The sequence below is a fragment of the Sus scrofa genome, chromosome Y (genome assembly GCF_000003025.6).
Source record: "Sus scrofa isolate TJ Tabasco breed Duroc chromosome Y, Sscrofa11.1, whole genome shotgun sequence".
In the NCBI taxonomy this organism is placed as follows: Eukaryota; Metazoa; Chordata; class Mammalia; order Artiodactyla; family Suidae; genus Sus; species Sus scrofa.
Window position 1 is genome coordinate 24,284,642 of NC_010462.3, and position 13,515 is coordinate 24,298,156.

Below are 13,515 nucleotides of genomic sequence, written 5' to 3' on the forward strand. Positions count from 1 at the left end.
AGTTAGAGCCCCCAGACTGGGAACCTCCACATGCCACTGGAGAGGCCCTAGGAAAGGCGCAAAGCAAAAACAACAAACAAACAAACAGTACTTAGGAAGAATCATACCTAAAGAGACAAAAATCCTGAACTATGAAGACTTAAGGCACTGATAAAAGAAATCAACAATGACAAAACCAGATGGAAAGATATACCATGCTCTTGGATTGGAAGAATAAATATTATCAAAATGGCTATACTACCCAAGGAAATCTACAGATTCAATGCAATCCCCATCAAAGTACCAAGGGCACTTTCACAGAGATGGAACACAATATCTGAACGTTTGTTTGGAAGTTCAAAAGACGCTGAGTAGACAAAGCCATCCTGAGAAAGAAAAATAGAGCTTGAGGAATGAGGCTCCCTGACTTCAGAGTATACCATGCAGCTATGGTCATCAAAGCCTTATGGGGCTGGCACAAATACAGAAATTTAGATCAGTGAGACAGCATATAAAACCCAGAATTAAACCCACACACCTACAATCAGCTAATCCATGACAAAGGAGGCAAGAATATACAGTGGAGGAAAGACAGACCGTTCACTAAGTGGTGCTGAAGAAACAGCACAGTCACATATAAAGGCATGAATTTAGAACACTTCCTAACACTGTAAACAAACAAACAAATGAAAACCCTCAAAATGGATGAAGGAACTAACTATAAGACCAGATCCACTATAGAACACTTAGAGGAAACTATAGGCCTAACATGCTTTGTTATAAACCACAGTAATGTCTTCTCAGATCCACCTCCTAGAGTAATGACAATAAAACCAAAAATTAAAAAAAATGAGACTTAATTAAGCTTAAAAGTTTCTGCATGGCAAAGGAAGCCCTGAGCAATAAGAAAAGGCAAACCACAGAATATGAGATACTATCTGCCAGTGAAGAGACTGAAAAGGCATTAATCTCCAAAATTTATAAACAGCTTCTACTGCTCAATAGAAAAAAGGAAAAAGAAAAAAAAGAAAAACAACCCCAGCAAAAATTGGGCAGGTGATCTAAAGAAACAATTCTCCAAAACAAGACATACAGAAGGTCCAAAAACACATGCAACGATGTTCAACATCACTCATTAGTAGAGAAATGCAAATCAAAACCACTAGGAGGCACCACCTGACACCAGCCAGAATGAAGTCTACAAACCATAAATTCTGGAGAAGGTGTGGAGGAAAGGGAACGGTGGTTGGTGGGAATGTAAATTGGTTCAATCTCTGTGGAAAACCATATGGGGATTCCTCAGCAAACTGAAAGTAGAATTACCCTTTGATCCAGCAATCCCTCTCCTGGGCATCTATCACTCTGGGTATATAACACACCTCCACCCAAACCAGCTTATAAGAATAAATATATGTAACCCAATATTCACAGCAGCATTTTTTACCATCGCCAAGATATGGCCTATCCTCAGTGTCCATCTGCAAATGGATGGATAAAGAAGATCTGGTATATATATATATATATGTATATACACACACAAAGGAATATTAGTCATGAAAAGGAATGAAATTCTGTCATTTGCAACAAGAGTATCCATATGAAGGCTATTATGCTCAGGGAAATACATCACAGAGGAAGACAGAGGCTGCATGTTACCATTTAGAGGTGAAATCAAAAACAGAACAAGAGGACAATATAACCAGATAGAAACAGGCACACTGATACAAAGGCACAATTAGAAGTTACAAACCAATAGGGAGAGGAAAGTGAGGAGGGGCAAAGCAGATATGGTAGATTAAGTTGCAGAGCCTATGACATATGACATGTATGAGCTACAAGGGTATATTGTATAGCACAGAGATAGAGCCAAAATTTTATAATAGCTTTAAATGGAGTGTAATATATGAAAAATTATTACATATAAATGTTCATGTGATGCCTACATAGCATGGTAAGTAACGTACACATGATGCAAAAAAAAAAAAATCAATGAGCACGCATTAAAGAGACAATGGATAAAGATCACAATCTGCAGGAAAGTATTTAAAAATTCTACCATTCTTTTATGATAAAAAAATATGATCTAGGTGTGAGGAGGGTCCCCAAAATTGTGGATAAACTGTGTTAAGACCAAGGCCTTAGTCATAACATGACCCCGAACATACCTAGTGATGAAAAGTGAAAGCTTTTCCTCTAAGACAAGGAATAAGAGTGTCTCCTCTCACCACCACAGTTTGAAAAGTCCTTCCAGAATGATTAGGCAAGAAACAGAAATAAAGCCATCCTAGTCAGGAAAAAAGAAGTGACCTGTCTCTGTATGTAGACATTATAATTTATGTGTGGAAAATAATACCACCACAACAACAGCACCAATACAGCAACAAACAATAAATAAATGATTTTGGCAAACATGGCAGGATACAAAACAGACACAGAAAAATCTGTTGTGTCGTATACCCAAAAAATAAATACCTGAAAAAGTTTTTTCAATCCTATTTGCAATAGCATTCCTCACAATCACTTAACAATAAATTCAACCAAGGAAATGAAGATTCATGCCTTACAAAATATAAGGTACTGTCAAAGCAACTGAAGACATAAATAAATGAAAAGTGACACCATGCTCACAGCTTACAAGAATGACTGTTATAATGGCCATACTTCCCAAATCCATGTATGGATTCAATGTAATTCCTAACAAAAGCACCATCAAAGAAAAATAATTAAAATAATGTTATGGTATGGAAACACGGAAAGACCTCAAATGTCCAAAGCCTTCATTTTTTATCTAGGCAATGAATTTTTTTCCATTATATTTTTTCAGCAATCATCACAATACAATTTTGTAGCATTCCCATCCTTTTAAGGAATATTTTCTTATTTCTCTGTATGAGCATGTATTTTCAATGAATTTATGGTGGTTCAACTGATTTCTCTTGATTACTATCGATGTTGCAAAACTTGAGTGAATTCACTGATTTATTCATAGGTTTGGGAGACATCATTAGGATAGTGTATGTTCAGCATTATGTCATCTGCAAACCTGACAAGTTTTGTTTGGATTTCTTTCTTGATTTTTTCTTTCTTCCTTTTGTCTTGCTTTTTATGCCTTCACCTGTGGCATGTGAAAGAGCCCAGGCTGGGGGTCAAATCCCAGCTACAGCTGCCAGCATTCACCACGGCCACAGCAACACCAGATCTGAGCCACAGCTGAAAACTACATCAGAGCTCACCACAACCCCAGATCCCAGACCCACTGAGTGAGGCCTGGGATGGAACCTGGATCCACATGGATACTAGTTGGATTGGTTTCCACTGTGCCACAGTGGGGATGCCTGGATTTCTTTAATTTTTATTTTCTTGTCTTAGTGATCTGGCTATAACTTCCAGTGCCAAGCTGAATTAAAATGGTGAGAATGGACACTGTTTTCTCTTAAAAGAGTTGCTATCAGTTTTTCAACATTGGGCATTTTGATAGCTGAGGGTATACCATATATGACATTTATTAAGTTGAGGTTATTTCATGGAGAGTGTTTTTTCCCCCAAATACATTTTCTTTTTTTACTGGACAGCATGGTGACCCTGTTACTCATATATGTATATGCTCTACTTTCTCCTATTATCATGCCCCATCATAAGTCCCTACACATATTTCCCAGTGCTACACACAGGAGCTCATTGCCTGTCCATTCCAAGGGCAAGAGACCACATCTACTAAACCCAAGCTCCCATCCTTCCCTCCCTCCCCCTCTTCCTTGGCCACCATGAGTCTGTCCTCCAAAATGTGAGTTTCATTTCTGTGGAAATGTTCCTTTGTGCTCTACTTTAGGTTCCATATATGTGACATAATGTGGTATTTGTCTTTCTCTTTCTGACCTACTTCACTCAGGATGAGAGTCCCTAGTTCCATCCATGGTGCAGCAAATAGCATTATTTTGTACTTTTTTGTGGCTGCATAGTATTCCATTGCACTTTTATACCACCTCTTCCTCATCCAATCATCTGTCATGGATATTTGGGTTGTTTCCATGCCTCGGCTAATGTGAATAGTGCTGCAATGAACATGTCAGTGCATGTGTTTTTTTTACAGAAAGTTTTGTCCACATATATGCCCAAGAGTGGGATTGTTGTGTCATGTAGTAGTGAGATTGCTGTGTCACATGGTAGTGGGATTGCTTTGTCATGTGGTAGTGGGATTGCTGTGTCATATGGTAGTTCTGTGTATAGTTTTATAAGGTCCCTCCATAATGGTGGTATCAGCGTACATTCCCACGAAGAGTGCAGGAGAGTACACTTTCTCCACACCCCTCCAGCACTGGTTACTTGTGGACTTTATAAATGATGGCCATTCTGACTGGTGTGAGGTGGTATCTCATGGCAGTTTGGATTTGCATTTCTCTAGTATTCAGGGATGTTGATCATTGTTTCAAGTGCTTGTTGCCATCTGTATATCTGCCTTGGAGAAATGTCTGTTCAGGTCTTTTGCCCATTTTTCCATTGGGTGGTTCATTTTTTGCGGTTGAATTGTAAAAGATGTTTGTATATATTAGTGATTAAGCCCTTGTCAGTTGCATCACCTGAAACTATTTTCTCCTATTCTGTAAGTTGTCTTTTAGGTTTTGTTTTGATTTCCTTTGCTGTGCCAAAGCTTCTCAGTTTGATTAGGTCCCATTGGTTTATTTTTGCTTTTTTATCTGTTGCTTTGGGAGACAGACCTGTGTAAATATTTGTTATGGTTAAGGTCAGAGAATATTTTGCCTATGTTCTCCTCCTGGATTTCGATGGTGTCTTGTCATATTTTGAAATATTTCAGCATAGACAATGCAAGCAAAGAGGCTAAGAAAAGACTGTAGAATCATGTGTCCTGACAATGAATATACTAAATCCCCCAAAAAGGTTTGTAGACCAGCCCTTTCCTGGTTACAGGGAGATACAGAATGGCATGATTGCATGACCAATATACCCTGTGTTTTTTCTATTCAAAACAATAGGGAAATAATTTGGGGACCTAACGGGGAATTTGGATCTGCTAGTTATAATTTTCATAGGCTGAGAAAATGGAGAGGGACCTTCAGAGAAATTCTAGCTTTCAAATACATTAGCATGCTTTGGGATTGGCTGGCCCATAGCTAAAATTTGGAAAGGCCACTGCAGAATACTCAATGGAAATTAGGTGAAGCCTTACAAAGAGTTTCCTTATGAGATGCAAATTATACTTATGGTAACCAAATGTAATCATCTAGATGCCTTTGGACACCTCCCTACTTCATTCTAGCTGTGTTCAGACTTGTGTCTTTGCTCCTTATGTGCTTATGGTAGGACAGGAGATACAGCTCTCTTTGAATTCATGTCATCAGATATAGCATAGTCAATGCAGGAATTGTTATTTCCATCATGCATTAACAAATACAACAGGCATCCATCTATTATGATTACTTCTCAACCTACTGCTCTCTGGCTATCTGTAAATCTTGTGGAACCTTGGGAACAAAACCCCATTTTACATAATTTACATAATATATTTCAAATGGCCCTCTATAGAGGAAAAAAATGATTGGTTTGATTCTTGGAGCTGTATTTACCATTATTAGAATCATAACTTCAGTAGCTATGGCTGCTACAGCCCTGTCTCAGACAGTTCAAACCCATACATTTTTAAATGATCTTGTTCTAATCTTGTCACAATTGTGTTGTGGGTAACATTCCTTATACCTGGTCTTCTGAGATGAATTGGATAGTTTAAAAGATGCAATTTTTGAATGGGTTCAGAACTGGGGAGTATATGCACACACAAATGGAACTTCCTTGTCATTGTAATATAACTACTTGAGATCACTCTATTAACAGCATCTGCAATTTGGAAAAATTAAGGCTTAAGTTTTGGGTGTCTGAATGCTACCAACATAATGCTATGGTCAATATTATACTATGCTAGATAGTTTTACCTTACACAAAGACATTCAAGAATTTAGCTCCATGTGATTGGACACTTCTAAGGGTCAGGTTATTCAAAGTATTTTATCATAATTCCAGGATTTTGATCCTCACACCTGGCTTGAAAATCCAAAGATTTCCTTTATTGCTGTTCTGTCACTATATTTACAGTTTTTCCTTTTGTGCAGTCTGGAGAATCAGATTGATCCTTAGAAGCCAAATGAACACTCTGCAACCAAAATTTACTATGGTGGTTCTTAGGCAACATGTAAATAATAAAGGGAAGATGTTGGAGACCACTGTACTGATGACCTCTGAAGAAAGCAAACTTATTGGTATGTGCAAAAGCACAGGAAGCCACAGAATGCTGGTGATGGCAAAGGCCAGATAAGCCTGTCTGCCAACACAGAGTTCCAAAGTGCAGGGTCTCCTGTCAAAATAAGATAAGGGGCTTATATGTTAACTACATTGTTCTTTAAGCAGCTATGCTATATCCTAGATGCATACACCTGTGATTTTCATTGCTATTAGTCTCCCAAAATCTCACTAAGTGATAGCTTTGATACTCCCAATGCCTGCTTTTGCTCACTTACCTCAACAAGTCACCTTCCCTAATAAAAGTCTTGTGGGATAAAGCCTAGGGACCTTTGTTAGCAGAAGAGAGTGCCTCCTTGTCCCCCCCTTTTAAAAGGTAAACTTACCTTGTGTGTTTTTTATGCCATGCAGTCTGTCTTTTAGGATCAGTTTTTGACCTGCAGTTCAGGACACAATAATGAAGCCCTCAATGTGAAGGAAAAAAGGTGATGGACAAATGCCAATGTTACCATAAAAGTGCTTAAAAATAAGCAATCATGAACAGGCTTGATGCTCATGAAAAACTTATGAAGCATAAGTTTCCTTAATATCAGCAAAACTCCAATATGTAAGAATCAAAGGTAAATATGGAACTAAATGTAACACAATTAAAAATGCATACTACTTGGAATTTCCCTGTGCCTCAGTGACTTTAGAACCCTGCTAGTGTCCATGAGGATGTGGGTTCCATCCCTGTCCTCATTCAGTGGGTTAAGGATCTGGCATTGCTGTGGCATAGGCCTGTGGCCATGGATTCCATCTGACCCCTAGTTCTAGAACTTCCATTTGCCATGTGTGTGCCCCCCATGAAAAGACAAAGAAAGTATGTCATACCAAATAGGCTAAATGTATGCAGAGAGAGTAGACAATTACATTCAGGGGCGTGCTAAGGGATTGAAAAGGAGGTAAGGTTTCTATGTTTTAGTCAAATTTGTAAAAAAACAGAGCAGCAGTAGACCATAATAAATTGTAAATGTACAATATAATACCTAGAACAACCACCACAAATGATATACAGACATACATTGAAAAACTTTAGAAGTAGGTATTCTGGCTGTGATGCAGTCTGTTAAATATCCAACTGCAGCTTCTTGGGTCCTTGCAGAGGGGCATGTTCTATGGCTTGCCTGGCAAAGAGTGTTCAAGGAACCAGCATTCTCCCTGTGGCATAGGATTGCACCTGGAGCTCAGATTCAATACCTGGCCTGGGAACTTCCACATGCCCAGGGACAACCTTGTTTTTTTAATGTAGGTATATCAAAGCAGATTTTGAAATTCTCTTCAAGTAGCCCACAATCATAACAATAATTTTTAGAAAGCCATGACATAGTTGTCATTAAATCTAAACAGTTTACATACAACAACATAAAGAGATCAGCAGAAATCGGAAAACATGATCCACTTACAGCCTGTTCATAAGAAATTCATTTCAATCAAACAATCGAGACAGACTGAAAGGGAAAAATGGAACCAAGATAGAATGAAAAATTAATGAAAGAAAACCAAGAATACTTAAACCTATTAATATTAGATAAATCAGATCAGAGAAAAGATAATATCATGGAAAGATACTGTATAATGATAAATGAACAAAACCCTAAAGAAAACAACACCACAATCTGGGATGTCTTTGTACCTGAACATGTTCAGTAAACCTAAACGAGTGGAAGAAATAGACAAATCTGGAGTGGGAGGGATCAGGAGCTTGGGATTATCAAACACAACTTAGAATAGATTTACAAGGAGATCCTGCTGAATAGCATTGAGAACTATGTCTAGATACTCATGTTGCAACAGAAGAAAGGGTGGGGGAAAAACTGTAATTGTAATGTATACATGTAAGGATAACCTGACCCTCTTGCTGTACAGTGGGAAAATAAAAATAAAAATAAATAAATAAATAAAATTACAACAGGACACTTCAATATTATTCTCAGTTCATAGAACTTGGCAGAAAACTAACAAAGATACAGAACTCAACAATACCAGGAGTTCCCATTGTGGCTCAGCAGGGTAAGACCCTTACAGAGTCTCCAGGAGGATTTGATCCCTGGCTTCCTTCAGCGGGTTAAAGCTACCAGTATTGCCACAGGTCACAGACACAGCTCAGACCCAACATTGCTATGGCAGTGGCATAGGCTGGCAACTGCAGCTACAACTTGATGCCTAGCCTGGGAACTTCCATATGTCATGAGTGCAGCTATTAAAAAAAGGAAAAATAAACATCACTAACCAAGGCAGTCTAACTTTATAGTCAGTACATTCTACCTAACTCAGAATACACACTATGTCCAAGGGCCCATGAATCCTACACCTATGCCAAAAACTACACCTCAACAAACTGAAAGATTCAAAACCATGCAATGGGCTGTCCAGCCATACTGTACAAAAGTAAGATAAGCAGAATAGGAAAAGCACCACACACTTGGAAGCTAGTCCACAGTTCAAGCAAGAATCTTTTCCCAAGCCCAGGGTCAAAGAACTGTCAAGAAAAGCAAAATCCTACCCTCAATCAAAGAAAAAAGAAACTACAGCCTATCAGTTGAGATATAAATGCAGCAAAGCATTGCTGAGAGGAAAATTCATGACACAAAATGCAAACTTTAGAAAAGATAAAATGGGTCTGTTACTAATCTAAACATCCTCCAAGGAAATACATAAAGAAAAAAGGGCCTAAAGGATAAAAGGAAATCAATTTAAAAGTTTAAAATATTAAGTGCAAGGAAAGAGAAACAAGACATTTTAATGAGGAGTCCCATTGTGGCTCAGTAGTTAATGAATCTGGCTAGGAAAGATGAGTTTGTGGGTTGAGTCCCTGGCCTTGCTCAGTGGGTTAAGGATCCGGCATTGCATTTTGCTGTGGTGGAGGTTGCAGACATGGCGTGGATCCTGAGTTGCTGTAGCTCTGGCATAGGCCAGCAGATACAGCTCTGATTTGAACCCTAGCCTGGGAACATCCATATGCCACAGGAACAGCCAAAGAATTGGGAAAAAGTCCAAAAAAAAGAAGAAATTTTGATGAATCAAGGAACTGATTCTTTCAAGAGATCAATAAAAGTGATAAAATCTAAACTACCCAACAAAAAGAAGGGAAAGACATTTTATAGAATCAAGAAGGAAGTGGGCTTTCACTACATCCCTGCAGTAATAATAGTAGTAACAAAAATATAAATGTGAATACTATGAACATATAAGATTAAGACCTAGGTGATATGAACAAATTCTTCAGAAAGCATACACTGACACAGTTGAGATAACTTCTCCACTATAAATGATACTCAATTCTCAGGAGTTCCCTGGTGGCTCAGAAGGGTAAGGATCTGGCATTGTCATTGCAGTGGCTCAGGCCACTGCTATGGTGAGGGTTTTGTCCCTAGCTTTTGAAATTCTGCATACCACAGGGTTGCCAAAAAAGTTACTTACATCTTATGACAAAATGTTTAAGAGAAGTCTGCAGACCTAGATGGTCAATACTGGAGTATTTTGCCAATCATTTATAGAATTAACACCGATTCTACATAATGAGATAGAAATTGCAAAATTTCACCAAAGAGTGTAAGAACTAACATCAGTTCTCTATGATCACCTCGAAAACATTAAAGGGTGGGGGGCACATGTTCATTCATTTAATGAAGGCAGTATTAGCCTTACTCCAAAATTAGAAAAAAGCAATATAAAAAAAAGTCCAAATCCCATCATGGCCAGAGATGCAAAGAATCCCAGGGGAAGTATTTACTTGGAGATATATATACACAAGAGAGACATGCACAGAGATCATGATCACTGCCATTTGTTTCAATCATGCAAGACTGGTTGATAACTCTAAAATCATTGTGGATGGATTCAAACACTCTGCCATGTTAAATTGATGGAAGAGGAAAAAACACTTGCTACAACAGCCAGTGAAGAAAAAATTGACAAAATTCTACACTCAGTCTTGATTTGAACATGTGAAGTTTGAACTGTGAATGGAAGTGAACTTCCTCCACTTAAAACACCTATGAAAACTCTATAATGATATATTTTATAATGAAAGACTGAACAATTTCCCTCTAAAACCAGAAATGGAGTAAAGTGTCTGCCATTACCACTTAGTAATGGACAGGAAGATCTAGGTAAGATACTATGAGAAGATGTAAAAAGCAGGTAGGTCAGGAAGAAAGAAAGCAAGAAAGCAAGAAAGCAAGAAAGAAAGAAAGAAAGAAAGAAAGAAAGAGGGAGAGAGAGAGAGAGAGAAAGAAGGAAAGAAAGCAAGAAAGCAAGAAAGCAAGAAAGAAAGAAAGAAAGAAAGAAAGAAAGAAAGAAAGAAAGAAAGAAAGAAAGAAAGAAAGAAAGAAAGAAAGAAAGAAAGAAAGATAGAAAGAAAGAAAGCAAAGAAGGAAGGAAGGAAGGAAGGAATGAAGGCAGGCAGGCAGGCAGGCAGGGAGGGAGGGAGAGAGAGAGAGATAGAGAAAGAAAGAAAGAAAGAAAGAGAGAGAGAAAGAAGAGAGATAGAGAGAGAGGAAAGAAAAAGATAGAGAGAGAGAGAGAGAAAGAAGGAAAGAAAGAAAGAAAGAAAGAAAGAAAGAAAGAAAGAAAGAAAGAAAGAAAGAAAGAAAGAAAAAAGAAATAAAACTTTCCCTATTTTCAGATATGATTGCACACCTATAAATATCCCAGAGCATACTAAGAAACTCACAGAATCAGAGAGTTCAGAACAGACACAGGATACTAGATCAATATACACAAACATGTACTCCTAACAAAGGGACATGGATATTAAAAATGCAGTACTGTTAAGAATTGTTGAAAAAGAAGTGTAAATATACCAAATTCTGGGGCTGGGTATTAAAAAAAATGAAGAAAATATGGAGCTGCACTCTGGATTGGAAGAATATCAATGGATTGGAAGATTCAAGATATTTTGAAAATAATGGATTCTAGTCAAATGGCTTCTTGAGTTTCAGATTTAATCCAACTAATATAAAAATCCCAGCAAAGCAATGGTGGCTAGAAGACTGCATTTAACTGGCAGAGACAGATATAAATTGGACAGAATCAAGAAATAAAACCTTCCCTGTTTTGTCAGACAGAATAAAGAACTCAAAAACATAACCATGCTCTTACATTTATGTGTTTCTACACAAAAGTGCAAACACAATTTAATGGAGATATGGTAATCTTTTGAGCAGGTGACTATCATAGGCAAAAAACAACAAACATCAAAGTATTGAAATAGATGAATATCACACACAAACTACAACAACAAAAATTTAGGTATCACCACAGTGAACAATTACGTAAATTGGAGCAAGATTCCACACAAAATGTAAAACCTATACAAATCTTTGGAGAAAAAATGAAAGTAAGATTTTTTCAAATTTAGGATTAGGCAAACTGCCAGATTTGATACCAAATGCATTGTCCATAAAAGAAAATATTAACAAGTGAGTACAAACTGAGTCTAAATATTTTTTAAATTGTGTTCCTTGGAAGTCTCTGTTAAAAGGATGACAAGAAAAGCTAAACCCTAGAAGGAAATACCTACAAACCACACTCAGTTTTCCAATACAGATCAATTTCTATAAAACCAGTTGAACCTCAAAAATCTAGAACTTCCTTCTTCATGAAAACACTAAAAGGCAGATGATGCTGGTGTTGTGGGAGGGGCCAGAGGCTCCAGGAAGGCTGGAGGCTCTGGGCACCTACAGCTGGAGACCAAGGCTCTTCCACAAAGGCTTCCAGAGCTGCAGGGAGGCCAGGGTCATGGCCCAGGCAGATGAGGACAAGGATGGGGAGCTTGTGGGGGCAGAGCTGAGGACAAGGAAGACAAAGCTCCCAATCACCAAGGTGGCCCACCGAGTCAAAGACATGAAGATCAAGTCCCTGGAAGAAAGAGATCTCTCTCTTTGCTCTGCCCATCAAAGAATCTGAGATCATCGACTTTTCCTGGGGGCATCCTTCAAGGACCAGTCTATGAAGATGATGCCTGTGCAGAAGCAGAATTTGCTGGTTGGAGGACCATGTTCAAGACATTTGTCACCACTAGGGATTACCAAGGACACGTTGGTTTTGGTGCCAAATGCTCTAAGCTGGTATCCACTGCCACCCATGGGGCCATCATTCTGGCCAAGCTCTCCATCATCCAGGTGCAGTGTGAAGGCTCCCGGGGGACAAGATTGGCAAGCCACATATCATCCTTTGCAAAGTGCCTTTCCACTGTGGCTCCATGCTGGTGTGCCTCTTCCCTGCCCCAGGGCCACTGGCATTGTCTCAGCCCCTGTCCTAAGAAGCTACTGCTGATGTGGAATTGATGACTGCTACACTTCTACCATGGGCTGCACTGCCAAGCTGGGCAACTCTCCTGAGGCCACTTTTGATGCCATTTCCAAGAGTACACCTATCTCACTCTTAGTCTCTGGAGAGATGGTGTTCTCCAAGTCTGCTTCTCAGGAATTCACTAAGCACCTTGTGAGTACCCACATGAGAACCTCTGTGCAGAGGGCCTAGGCTTCAACTGTGTCCAACACATAATTTTATATTAGAGGAATAAAATGAATGAAGCTGGAAAAAATCCAACTCAATGAAATACCTAGTCAATGATTAATATTGAAGGCTATCTGAGAGTTTATTGCATGTCCTTGTTTGTTGCATTTCCCCAGGAGAAAAAAGAAAAAACAATTCCAAACTTTAAAATCACCCAAAACAAGCAAACAACAAACACAAACTAATCCAGATCACTAGGCTTAATTAATAATCATGTGAGGTTTTTTTACTTAATAAAATTCTCCATTACTTGTTTTTTCTTCCCAAAGCAACTTAAATATGATCCTTTACCACAGAGAGTAAAGTAGCACAATATTAAGGATACCTATATCAGAGTTCCTGCTCTCTCTCAGCAGGTTAAGAGCCTAACATGTGTGCAAGGATATGGGTCCCATCCCTTGCCTGCCCAGTGGTTAGGGATTAGGCTTTTGAGGCAAACTGAGGATTGTAGGCCACAGATACAGCTCAGATCCTGCATATCCCACATCATTGCCACAACAGTTGCAGCTACATGTGTGCACCAAGCCTGGGAATTTCCCTATGCTGCACTTGCAACCCAAAAAGAACAAATACATGCACAATAAAGGTACCTATGAAGAAACCTGTTGTTGCTTTCTGTAGTGTATGTGGGTTTTTTTTAATCTTTATACATAAGTCAATAACATGCATATAAAATGTGGTCTCCTTTCATTTGACTTTAAAATAAATGATTTTTACTATTTT

At 38.5% G+C, this 13,515-nt stretch overlaps 1 pseudogene; it reads left to right on the forward strand.

Moving 5' to 3' along the window:
• LOC110257924 lies at positions 12,000–12,780 on the forward strand (annotated as a pseudogene).